At 40.8% G+C, this 13589-nt stretch overlaps 1 non-coding gene across 1 annotated transcript; it reads right to left on the reverse strand.

Annotated features, from left to right (window-relative positions):
* Positions 1-835: 835 nt before the first annotated feature.
* LOC142443959 (U1 spliceosomal RNA) lies at positions 836-998 on the reverse strand. The gene has a single exon (XR_012783656.1). It is a non-coding gene; the product is annotated as a U1 spliceosomal RNA (small nuclear RNA).
* Positions 999-13589: the final 12591 nt, after the last annotated feature.

The following is a 13589-nucleotide window of genomic DNA, read 5'->3' on the forward strand; positions in this document are numbered from 1 at the left end:
TATATATATATATATATATATATATATATACATATATATATATATATATATAATAAATTCAGTAGGGTTACCGCCAATGACAAAATACATCTGAGTAGAGTATACCCAATATGAAACAGAGAGAGAGAGAGAGAGAGAGAGAGAGAGAGAGAGAGAGAGATGAAAACAAGATCAGGCCTAACATGCATGAGCAGGGAGTTAACTGAAAAAGTTTTAACCATTCAAGTCAGGTGTATCATTTTGATTTACTATAATCATCTCTCCAGTGAAATCTGATTAGTAACCAGGTGAGTCCCAGTCCTCTATTAATGGACAGAGGGAAATCACCAGAGGTTTATTTCCTCTGTAGATGTCACAAATGTATCTTGCCTTTAAACATGTATCTTCCATTCTTCCTAAGATTTAGAATAATGTTATTATGTATTTCCTTTAGATCTGGTGATGTTAGAAAGGGACAATGGTATTTCTATTTTTTCCTTTCTTTCTTCCGTGAACACAATGATGTCCCATCAGGATAGTGAGGGCTTTATTGCTTGTTCATCAGATAGATTATGTATTTCTTTAATACTTGGAAACTTGACTTGTATTTATGCTAAAAGCAGCTCAGGTGTCATGAAAATCACTAAGGTAAACTTTAATCATATACCACGAAGTGTGACAATTTTATTTTCTCTCTCTTTCCTCAGATATATTATCAGTTATTTCTTTAATATATTGAAAGCTGGTGTGAATTATTGCAAAAAGCTGTTCTTGTCTCACTTAAAATCACTAAGGTAAGCTTTAATCATATCACAGGAATTGTGATGATTTTATTTGTATATAGTCTTTTTTTTTTTAGGGGATAGCGCGAACGCAGTCCCCCACTACCACAAATTATGCAGTCGAGTTTCCCACATTTGGGGAAATCGCAGGGGTCAGCACACCCGGAGTGCAATGGGTGAGCCTCGCCCTGGGAAAACCACCTTCGTGATCATGGTATCTCCCCTGCCAGGTTGTATATAGTCTTACACATTTTCTTGTTATTGGTAACTATGTAGCTTTTATTTTAAAGTGTGATTTGCTTTTTTTAAATTTCTGGAGTCAGGAATGGATGAAATCCAACTGCAGTCTCCAAAACACTCTGTTCCATCAGATGCACACTAGGAAGTGGCCTGCTAAAAGGCTAGTGGCAGCTCTCTGATTTCTATGAAGCAGCTGGAGCCCAGAGATGCAAACCCTCACTGTCCTGCTGGGCAGAGTCCTGGGTGTGGTGTCTGAGAGGAGTGCTGGGGGCTGTCTGCTCAGGAAGGATGTCTCTGTCCACTTCCATAGGTGAATCCTCATTGATGTTGAGAGACAGCGGCATGGAGTATGAACCCTGCCATCCCCTGCTTTTCCTCAAGGATCCTCCAGATGCCCACCCATTAAATACCCCAGTATTACCCTCAATCTCTTACTCAATCTGTTCTAGAGCTTATGTCCCACGGGGTGGAAGCTCTTCTTAGTTTTTCCTGTGATCTATTATCTCAGGCACACAGAGAGAAGCATCAACCCTGAAGGTGGCAACCAAAACTTGGAAAAAGAAGGGAATCTATCATTAGGAAGACATAAAATATTGGAACAGGACTTGATTTTAAAGCCTGATCCTGAAAGGAATACAAAACACATGTAATCTGACTTTCTTAAGAAACATTCTCAGAAAATATATAAACAACATATATAACCAATAAGGAACATTGCTAAAAAGCAAACAAACAAAAACAGACAAGACGTATCACCAGAACAGTCAGACATATGGGGGGAAGCACAGGATAAGAACTTCAGCATTGCTTGTCATTAGATGTAAGGTTAAGCAATAAGATAACCATCACACACTGTTTGAAATGAATGCCAAAAACCCAAAACAAAACAGCACAATTAAACAGGCAATTGAGAAGTGAAGGCAACAAAGACACATCATATCTAATATGTTACTCACTGCATTTGTAGTTGTTAGAAGGCCACAAACACAGCATTGTACTTCAGAATATGATCAAGAATATACATTAACTATATTTATTGTTTATTTTTCATCTACAATGATCACAAATATATTTTAAGATAATTCTGACGGTTTCTGAAAATTTCTGTTACCTAATTGATTGATAATGGATTGAATTGTAACTAAAAGTTATAACTAAAACTAAAAGTTGAAGAATTTGAACATACTTTCACCCTAATCTTTAGAAAAACAATATTCTTATAACCTTTGGATTCAGTGATCACAGCATAGTACTAACTGTGTCCACTCCTTACTTATTTCATTTGAGAATACAATAGTATCTCAGAATCATAAGGGTTTTAGGTGTACATCCTCCAATGCAAATAATTTGTTTTTTCGTTGTTGCATAGGAATTTTTATTGGATTCAATAAGGGAATCATTGATGATTTACCGTTGTTTATGCCAAACCCCCATCTCACTGCCATTGAGTCAATTCTACGGCATCACAGTCCTGCAGGGTAGAGCACAACGGACCCTGTGGGCTTTACTACCTGCTGCGCCTGCAGTTAGCAGCCCAACCTGAAATCCACTGTGTCACTATGGCTCCTTATTTAATCATAGTCTTTTTGATTTATTTCTTACACTTGTCCTTGGCTTTGCATTGTCCCTATAGGTTTTATAATAATTAGAAATGGCAGATTTATTGAATTTTAAATCATTTTAACACTTCTTAATAAAATAAAAATAATATGTTGTAAGATAGTATATTGTTAACTAAGGCAATTACATCTACTCACCAAAAAGACTTTCCGATTTCTGCCCCTCACTGCATTAGAGATGTTGGTAGGTGTTGTTGAGTCAGTGCTTACTCATAGCGGCTCTGTATAAAACAGAACAATAACAATAATCCCCAGGCCTTGCACCATCCTCACACTTCTCCCATGTGTGAGACCATTTTAGCACCACTGACTACTCACCTGATTGAGGGTGCTCCTCTTGTTGCTGGCACTCCAGTGCAATGGGAACTTCTTCCCTAGGGACTTGTTTTCCTGATGACGTGCTCAAACCAGGGGAGAAGTGTCATCCTCTCCACTTCTAACCAGCATTCTGTGACACTCATTTGAAATGTCCTGCTATTGTAACACACGTGCCATTTTCGAGGGATCAAAGTTGTCTTTCCAATGAGTGTTTCCTTCAATGGATGATTTCAGAAAGAAGTCCTCCAGTCACTCCAGGCCATTCCATTTGACCTTGTCTCACAAGTCAGGGCTCTCCCGATGCCCAGAACACTTATTTCTTTATAAATGGAGACAATGGGCCGCATGATTACGGGCATGGCACAAAGTCAGCACCAGAAGTCACAGCAGTTATTTTCTGACACAGAGCTCATCAGTCACTCACTCCTCAGAGTCAAGGAGCGATGCAGGGAGGCAGCTCAGAGGACCTGACCCTGCACTGTGAGATCAATGCACTGCCTGAGCTCAGGATATTTAAAACCACGGACTACATCCATGAGTATGGACATGGACATGCCTATTTTTCTTTCAATGTCCACAGTCTTCCAGTGACAAGTAGGATGAGAATGTTCATGGTGCTCTGTTGGTCAAGAAAGAAAAAATATGTAATAAAGAAGATAGTAAAGGGTCATGGTGATTTGTACATTCTACTTCAAACATAGAATGTTGGTTGTTCCTTTCAAGCCTGCATTGAGAAGGAAAAAATTTAGACAGAAAAAAAAAAAGAAAAGGCCAAATTGTACCTTGGGATGCTGAGAGCTAACAGAGGAAGCCTTAATCCCAACAGGACATTCTGTCATCTGTGCCTATCTAGGGTTGGCTGGCTGTTCTCTGTGGGTCCTGCGCGCCCCCTGGTGCCCAATGACTTCCCTGCAGGGGAGGTTTGTGTCTGGGCTCACACTGACTTCCCCTCACTGTGCTCCTTGCACAGTAATACATGGCCATGTCCTCAGCAGTCACGGAGCTCAGCTGCAGGAAGAACTGATTCTTCGATGTGTCTCTGGTGATGGAGAGTCGACTTTGGAAGGACGGGTTATAAGTTGTATGACCATCATACCTTATCCTGCCTATCCACTGCAGCCCCCTCCCGGAGGTCTGGCGGATCCAGTTCCAGCTGTAACTACTGCTTGTGATGGAGAAACCAGAGACAGTTCAGGTGAGGGACAGTTTCTGAGAGGGCTTCACCAATCCTGGGCCTGATTCCTGAAGCTGCACCTGGGGCAGGACGGCTGTAAATAAAGATAATTGGTCTCTATCAGTCGCCCACAGTCACAACCATCCCCAGATTCCACACTGATATCTGAGATCCTCACCTTGGGGAACTGTCACCAGGCACAGGAGAACACATATCAGTAGCATCTTTAGACCACTGCTGTACTTTCCTAAGGGACCCACAGCCCTGTCAGAAGAGAACTGATAGTCTTCAATGCTCAAGACCGGGATTTTAACCTAGTGCCTGAAGAATGATTTGCATAGGAAGGAGGCCTGTGCTTATAAACAGTGTTTCTTTTGTTTCTTCTAAGGCCATTGTAGGCTAATTCTTATTTTGAACTCATCTGTGTGTTAGCCTGCAATGAGAAAGCACTTTTCCTAAGAGTTACCTGCGAATGGTCAAAGGACAGTCCAGCATTTCTGAGCCCAGTATTCTTTCCCTCCAGCCCTTCATTGCCCTGCCCTGACTGAAGGTCCTGTATATCTTGTGCATCAGAGACAGGACAGTATAGAGTTCCTTGAAACCATTAGGTTCACCCCACAGTGTCTCCATTACCTCACACTCTCCAAACACATTGCTTTTTTTATACACTGATGCCACTTAATCAACCTCCTCAAAGTCCTTGGTCATTTTCATATGTGGTAGATATATGTTTTAGAAGAATTAATATGAGGCTGGTCCCAAGGAGTTGGGGATTGATGATGCCTCAAATATCCACCTCTTCCATGATGCCATTCTGTGCCCTTTTCCACCCCATCCTCCCTTGAGTATATTTCCTCATGTTTCTGGGCTCTGTGAATTGTTGCAATGTCCAACAGAAACTCATGAATGCTTGAGGAAATGGCTCACATGGTGGTGGGTGCTCACCAGACCATATCCCTAAGGTCAGGCAGCAGTAAGCTAGGGCCAGAGGCTGTCCTTCCCTTCTGTCCCAGTATTTTATTAAGGCACAGATGCCCTGAGGCCTCTGGCAGGATGTCTGCAGTAGGCATTGGCCTCCTACTAATGTTCATCAGCCAGGTCTTTCCCATCTTCGCCATGATCATCACAAACCCCACTGCTCTTATGAGCAACACCATCACTGCATCCCAGTGCCTGATGGCTAAGGAAAACCTCAGTGTAAGCTAATTGATTCAAGTACCATCGTGTTTCAGGTAAGAAGTTGCCAACTAGAAAAGTTGGTCCCAAGCCAAGACAAGGTTTTAACTCTGTGGCCTCTAAGAAATGCACGATTCTGAAGAGAGACCCCTTTGTTTGGCAGAGAACGTTCAGAAGAGTGCAAACCAGTCAGGTGTCATGATTTCACGTGTAGAGATACAGCAGAGCAGGGAGTCGGAAAGAGTTGTTTAATAGACAGGACAGAGTAAGAATATGATCCAAAAACAGTGTTTCAGATACTGAACCAAAATACACTGGTTAGAGACACAAAGGTACTCTGGATTCAATGCAGTCCATTCAGGTCCTTAAAATCTAGGAAGGATTACAGACCATTTTAACCCTTCTTTACCCAGGGGACTCTGGCTCACATGAAATTTGAGCATTTACAACCAAAGTTTACCTCTCTATTTATGCTTTAGGTATGACCCCTTGATAACTGCAGGGATCACAACCTTGGATTTATTACCCAAACTCACAAATTGTCTGATTTTGGAATCATTTGCATATTATTGACCATGAAATCAGTAACACTGTCTTTAAACATGCATTTTTAATGTTCAATTCCCGTTAAGATTTCTTTCTCATTTATATCCACCATGGCAAGCATTTTCTCCAGTCTTACAGTTGACACCACTTATTTACTGAATGATTAAACTGTCTGTATATCTCTAAATTAGTATTTATTTTACCAATGTGGAAATCCAAACACAAGGTGGTGGTCACCAGGGCTTTACTGAGCCAGAATTTGCTGAGGAAAATAAGGAAATGCTGCAAAACCATACTAATGAGTTCACTAGAATTCATGATTTCAAGCAAATGATATGATGCTATTTTCAGTTGAAGATCTCTGGAGTCGTTCAGTTTCCACATACAGACTGGTATGGCATTACGTGAATGTGGTCATTCCAGCACACACTCACCTCATAATATCTTGTTGCTGGCGGTTGGCAGGACAATTCAAGGATCACACTGTGATGTAGCTGCACACTACTCCAGGTCACCTCCATCTCTGAATGTGAATGCCATGATTGTCTAAGCTAATCCCATGACATGGGTTAGAATGGCCCTTCTTAAGTGGAAATCTGTTGACATTATCCCTGTGCACATAACTTTCACACTAACTATGCTACCTATATGCTGACTGAGCTCACAAATTCTCACTGCACTCTGAAGAAGCAACACGTTGATCTCTAGATTCACATGTTCTGGCCACTAACTAATCCCAACATTCTGAAAAGTGGAAATGATAGAATGTATGGCTCCAAGGAAAATAAAAATGCATTTGCTCCAGGTGTGGACTGTTGTACAGTAAAACTTTGCAGTACAATAAATCTTTACAGTATAAAACTTTGTAGCTTAAAATTACAGCTAGCTGTTTTTTAAAAATTTTTTTTTATGTTAAGACCTGGGTATAGCAGGGAGAAGGTTTCATCCTAGAACCCATGTCGTGCCTGTTTGAAAATCTTCATGGATGGATGGTGACCCTTCTTCCAAGAAGGTACTTTCATAGATCTGGCAAGCTGCCCCTGGCTGGAAGCCTGGAATGCATCTAAGGCTGAGGGTCAAGCACTTGTTCCAGCACCTTGGTATCTCCTTTCGACTCAGCTTCCTCCCAGCATGGTGCACAGGTGTCTCCTGTAAGCTGAAATAGAAATAAGGTGAAATTTAAATTGTATTAATTAATTAATTACATTTGGATTCAAATTAAATAATTGAATACAACTATTTAAATTAATATGCACCTATACATTCTGACACGTGTGCATTTAAAAATCTTTGTGAGGGATGGGGACAATTGGCAATCAAAACACAAGGCAAACAGTGGACAAGAGGTTTGCTCAAGAGAAGTACCTCTCCTTACCCTACACAAGGTAGCACAGTGCTCCAGGACCTCAAATGTGTCCTCTGAAACCCATCACCTGTTGTCCTAATTTCCAGCCAGTGTCTGAGGATGTCAAGGGGATTAAGAGAAGCCGGCTTTTGAGATACACAGGACAGCTCCGATGCACAACTATGGCTTGAGGACACTGTGGTGTGCTTGCTGGTTCATGCTGGACTGAGCTAACTTTATGGAAATCCCAGCCACCCTCTCCTCCCAAGACCCTTACTGGGCACAGATTTGCATCATGGATGAGGAATCCCTCATCTTTGCCTTGTCCCCTCTGTGTGTGTCTGACTCCATATGTGTCCTTCTTCACTTTGGAAATGGGAGCCTGTTTTCTCCCCGTACAGTGAAAAGATTATAATTCAGCGGTTGATACAAACCCTCCCATTGAGAGAAGCTCCAAGGGAAATTGTAAGATGGAGAGGAACCCAGACACTGACAGGAAGCCAGCTCTGAACTCAGCTCCACACTGTCTGCCAGGACTGAGACCTGTGGCTGAGAGTCCTGAGCAATCCCCGATGCAATCCCTCCCTAAAGGGTTGTTTGTGTACAGACTCTTACAGATAGCCTTTTCTGTGTCTCCATTATTGAAATAGAAGGTTGTGTTTTCAGTGCTGAGGCTGTCCATTTGAAGATGCAGAATGTTCTTGGCTTTATCTCTGGAGACTTTCAATCTGGTATTCACAGTGTGTAGGTAGGATATGGAATAACTATTACTCACTTCAGGCCCTTCATGGAATTGGCTGATGCCATCACTGCTGGGGATGGGTCCACTGGTTGGACAGGAGAACCTCAGAGGTGCCCTAGTCTGCCTCAAGTCTCCCAGAACCCACAAAGTGTATTGAAGGCATGCAAACACAAAGACATCCTGATCAGGAAAATCATCACACATGGTTTCACTCTCTGGTTCAACACATTTTCTTTTCCTTCTTTAATATTGCAACATGAGAATCTCAGGCCAACAAAAATTCCACTGTGACTTATGTATAATCATACCTTTCCAGTGAATGGTGAGACCTGGGCATCCTATGGGGTGTGTCCTTCCTCCTAGAGTTAAAGCGCTGGACTAGTCTGGTTTTCATCAGCAGAATAATGTGCCATTATGTGTGTAATTTACTATAAAAATAGCTGAGGGCAGATATGAGTGTCCTGGAGGAAGTAGCTGGCAACTGAATATGTGGGAAAATATGATTTCTTATTATCCCAGTTAACTGTAGTGGTTAAGTCACACAGAGACCAATAGAAACAGAGAATACCTTATGACTTATTTATCCAGAATATAGCCCCTCTCATCCGTAAGATACAAATACCAAGATGTACAAGCTAAAGGCTCCAAACAGCAAGTTATGGTCTCATGTGGTAATCTACAGCAACGGAGGGGGAAAGGATGAGGTTAAAACAGAAGAAGGTCTATCATGGAAGGAGAGCAGGAATTTCTCCAGGGCCCATATTGCCCCTGAGAGAGAAAGATTGATGTTTTTAAGGCCACACCTCAGACTTAGATTCACAATGTTTCCCTAAGAATGATGAAGTCAGAAGATCTGTTAATCACCTCTCGCTTTAGCAAAGCTCCAGACAAAACTTACAATCATCAAATATAAGAACCCTGGAATCCACCTGAGGGTGCATTGTTGTTTTCCCCTTGTCAGACCAATGCCAAGAGAGAAAGGAAAACAACAGCACATCACTAGAGGCCAGAAGTCTTTGGCATCCAGAACAGAGAGAACTTCCAACAATGATAGCTCTGAATTGAACCTGTAATACCATTCCCTCCTCTGATCTTGGTTTTACCACTTGAAATAATTCGATCATACTCTGAAGCCCATGACTTTGGAATAACAATCACCTGTGCCTCCCATACCGAGGACTTTCAGATTTAAGTTCAACAGAGTAGTTTGGTTCCTTTGAGAACACCATCACAGGAGACTCTATGAAATTGAAGTAACCCTGGGACGCTGCTGAATGTCAGAAGCTATTTCCTATTTCCCAATTCCTGCTAGCTGATGAAGTGTCCAAATTTGAGTGAAGCCTCCACTGCAGGTGTTTTCTGTTTTCTTTTTGCTTCAGTGTTATTATTGTGTGTGTGCATGTGTGTGACTGTCTAGTTTCACTCATGCCTATGTCATAATGTGCTTCGTAGTCTCTCTAGTATGTTTTACACATATATACTATTCTATTTTGTGTACGTAAGAAGTTTCTATATTTTGAATAAATGATTGTCAGGAAACCTCCCAAAGTGATGGAAGAAAATACTGTTAAATTTTCAACCAAGAATGTAACACTTAATAGTTACCTTTACCCCGGCCCAGATTTCTCCTGAGTCTGACTGGAAAGTATTTAGCTGAGCATCATGAGAACTCTGATGCAGGGACCCCTGACAGAGTCATTTCCTGTCCTTAAGGGACAGACTGCTTGTTGTTGTAGGACAGACTATAGTCTCCTGTTACAATATGATTATTGAATTCACAGATATCAGGAGTATACACAAAGTTATTATTTTTTAGTTAGAGCAAGATTCCCTAGAGAAACTGTGAGATTTAGAAGACTCCACAGAGCAACACAGGAAACCAGCCTTGAAGCTCCAGCTGCACCTGCTCCTGGGTCTGACCACCTACTGGAGAGCAGACTCCTCCCTGCAGGATGGTTTGTTCCTCGGCTCTCACTGACTTCCCCTCACTGTGTCTCTTGCACAGTATTACATGGCTATGTCATCAGCTTTCAGGCTGTCCATTTGAAGATAGGTTGCATTCTTGGAGTTGTCTCTGGAGATGGTGAATCAGCCCTTCACGGAGTCAGTGTAGTATATACCACCATCTGTATTAATACCTGAGGCACACTGCAGGCCCTTTTCTTGAGCCTGGCGGACCCAATCCATGTCATGGCTATTGAAGTTGAATCCAGATGCTGCACAGGACAGTTTCAGAGACACCCACACACCCCCGGCTTTCTCACATCACCCCAGACTTCATCAGCTGCACCTCACACTGAACAACTAGGCACCGTGATTAGATGGCACACATACGAACTAAATCACTGACCATTACACACACACACAGCAGGGCACACGACAATTACCACGTAAAATCGCCAAAATGAAAGCCAAAGTTGCTGCAAAATTCATTGTGTGTCCTCTGGACTAGCTCCTGGCATGAAATGGTAACAGCAAGACCCGGAGACTGGACTGTCCTCTGCGATCTCCCACATCAGGGGCTGTGGCTGGTTTCCCAGCAGGCAGAGAGCTGCATTTGCATCTTCCCTGATATTTAGAAGCAGATGAGTAGAGAAACTGTTCTCCCTCAGACTCAGAGAAACACAAGCATTCTCACAGGAAAACAGAGCTCTTAAACAGGCTCTGTACCAAGTATTGCTTTAATTGTTACACATTATTAATTTTTAAAGAAAGTAACTTTCAAGTTATAAGCTCTATATGGCAGACACAACAGTCTTTGCCATCTGAGAGGTCACAATGCATCCCCTCTCGTTCCCCTCAACCGCTGGATACGCATGATGACAGTGAGCAGCTCTATTATGTGTTTCTTGTGTGGGGACATTATTAGATTCTTTTTCGCCTTTCAAGGAATTTCCCCTATTCAGTGATATTTTTAAACTGTGTATATGAAGCTGTTCATAAAACATGTCCATAAAACCTGTGGAATGGTGTCTCTTCTCTGGTTTCTGATCTGGGAGATTCCAGTCCTCTTTCTTTTTGTCATGAGCAGGAAATCTGGGTCTTTATCACTTTAATGTGTCTTCTTTTTTTCATTTAATTGGTTTATTTACTGGGCGCCTTCTGTTTCATTTATGTGAGTTTTTATATGTATTAGTTCCTACCCACCCACGCCTGCCCTGCTAGCCTGTGATATGGCATGCTCATCTTTTGTAGTTCCATTAGATGGACACTGAGGTACTTAATTTCAGAGTCATATTTCTACATTATACAGATGTCTGTGCCTATGAATTCATCATTAAATTCTCTTCAGTTGAGTTGTGCGTTCATTGTTTTTTTAGTCCAATACAGCCATCCAGGGTATACAAAGCATTGAATATATGCCATAGCTATCATTGATTAAAAATAGCATTTGTATATAAAACAGGTATGCATGAACACATACAATTTTGTGTATGCATAAAATCTGCAATTGGATGAACATTATAATATCTGTGGGGTTTTGGAATACACATTTAAGAAGACGGCATTCTGGGAGGAAATATTTTGGAGGGAATGGAAACCCTAGATGCTAACAGGAAGCTGCTTGCTCCCAGGCCTCCCACATTGCCCAGGCCCCAGAAATATAGTCGCCCCTGTGCTTTCCACACCCCACATTATCACCGTAGATCAATGCCATGATTGCAGTGATATTTGTGTCTGGGATCGCACTCAGTTCTCTCTCAGATTCTCTCCCACATGAGTGGACAGCTGTGCCCTCATTGTGATTGAGCTCAGATGCAGGATAACTGATTTGTGGGTATTCTTCCGGAGCTTGAGTACCAGCTCCATAGCGATGGGAAGCTGTTTTCTTTCACTATGGTAAGATTTTTTTGGTTGTTGTTCTGATGCCTTATACCTGATCGCTTCGACAACTCATGATGGCACTGGCTGGTGTGCTCTTCCATGTAGACACTATACCTTTTGATAGCTGGGCACCATCCACTTTCTTCCCCACATTTGCTAGTCATTTGGTATAATGTGATATTTTCCTGTGAGGAAAGGGCTCAAGAGAGACAGGATACTGGGAAAGAAAATGCAGAATAATTACAGGCAATAAATGGGGTGTTCTAACATCCTGTGGCCTCATCTCGTATCCTAAGGGAAGGTTCTTTGGACAAGCTGTGGAATTTACATTGTTACATAATGTTAAGCAGGTTAGGGCATGGCCTCAAACAGAATGTTCATAATTGTTCTTACACTGTAGTCAGATTCTCCTTCGCTATTATATTCAAACAAATATAATCTTGCCACAAAAAATTAGTTATTGAAGGTAACTTTTTGAATCCCTTGATGTTTACTACATTTTGCTAAAAAATGGTCAATTTATTGTTATTTATTGTTTGTTTTCTTCCTTTTTAGGAACTTGATAGTGATTGGTAGACATCAATGGTCAAGAAATTTACATATTATTTACTTTTCTGTTCTTCCTTCCAAAGCCAAACAAGAGCTTCAGTTAAAAATTAAAGGGTTTATTGAAGGAACAACACAATCTAAGTATGCACAATAATAATTGTAAGGATTCACAAAGTTCCACAAAGAAAGACAATTTTCAGAGTTTAAATGCAGAAGGATCCTGAAACTTTAAAGAAAATTCCAATACTTTGAACTTTACTACAGTTGGCTCAAACAGACAAGGCAAAATCAAGGCCACTTATGAACACTGAGTCTTGTAAGCCTTCTTTTGCTTTGCTTTGACTTGAACTATTGGGAGAGAGAGTGAATGCTCTTCCTGGCAGTTTGTTGTGAGGGAATTGGGAGGAGGTGGGTGTCTGGAGTCTTCATGAAGTATGCTGACTTTCCAAAGTCAGTTCAAAATAAACAGTTATCATAAACAACTACAGAATTGGAATATGCCCGCATCATTTGGTCTTCTTTACATTGAATGCTAATACATAATGACTTCTGCAATCCTTGATCATCATCAGCAAGTGATTCAAGTCCTCACTTTCAGCAAGCAAGAATGTATTATCTTCATATCACAGGTTGTTAATAAGCCTTTCTTCAGTCCTGATGCCATATTATTCTTCATATATGCCAGCTCTTCTGATTATTTGCTCATCATACAGCTTGGACAAGTATGAAAAGAGGTTACAACCCTGACACACACCTTTCCTGATTTTAAACCCTTGTTCTGTTCACACACCTACTTGATCCACGTACAAGTTCCTCATGAGCACAATGAAATGTTCTGGAATTCCCATTCTTTTCAAGGTTACATATAGTTTATTAAAATATCTAGCTTTTCATACCATTTATAATTGCAAAAAGCCCAAATGCTATTGAACTTATTTTTTTCATTAATGAATAATGATTTTATGGTTTTATCTGAAATCTCATATTCATAAAGCTATACAAACAAACACAAATATAAAGTCCATTATTTTATTCTAGACTGTTTGTCTTTGTATTTTGTTTTAACATCTAAGCACTTTTGTGTATGTTTTTTTCATAATAGGAATAAGGTCTTGCTAAACTTTCCTAGTTTTATACTTTTTAAACTATTAATTGAAAAGATTATCATTAATCAAATGAATTTTTAACAGCCAAAAAGCCTTCCCTTAGAGATGGCCTTGAATTTTAACTTCTAGTCCCAAGATATTCAACAAAACATATTTCTATTCTTAAAGACTTTGTAATTGTGATATCA

Source organism: Tenrec ecaudatus, chromosome 3 (genome assembly GCF_050624435.1).
Source record: "Tenrec ecaudatus isolate mTenEca1 chromosome 3, mTenEca1.hap1, whole genome shotgun sequence".
NCBI classification, from domain to species: domain Eukaryota; kingdom Metazoa; phylum Chordata; class Mammalia; order Afrosoricida; family Tenrecidae; genus Tenrec; species Tenrec ecaudatus.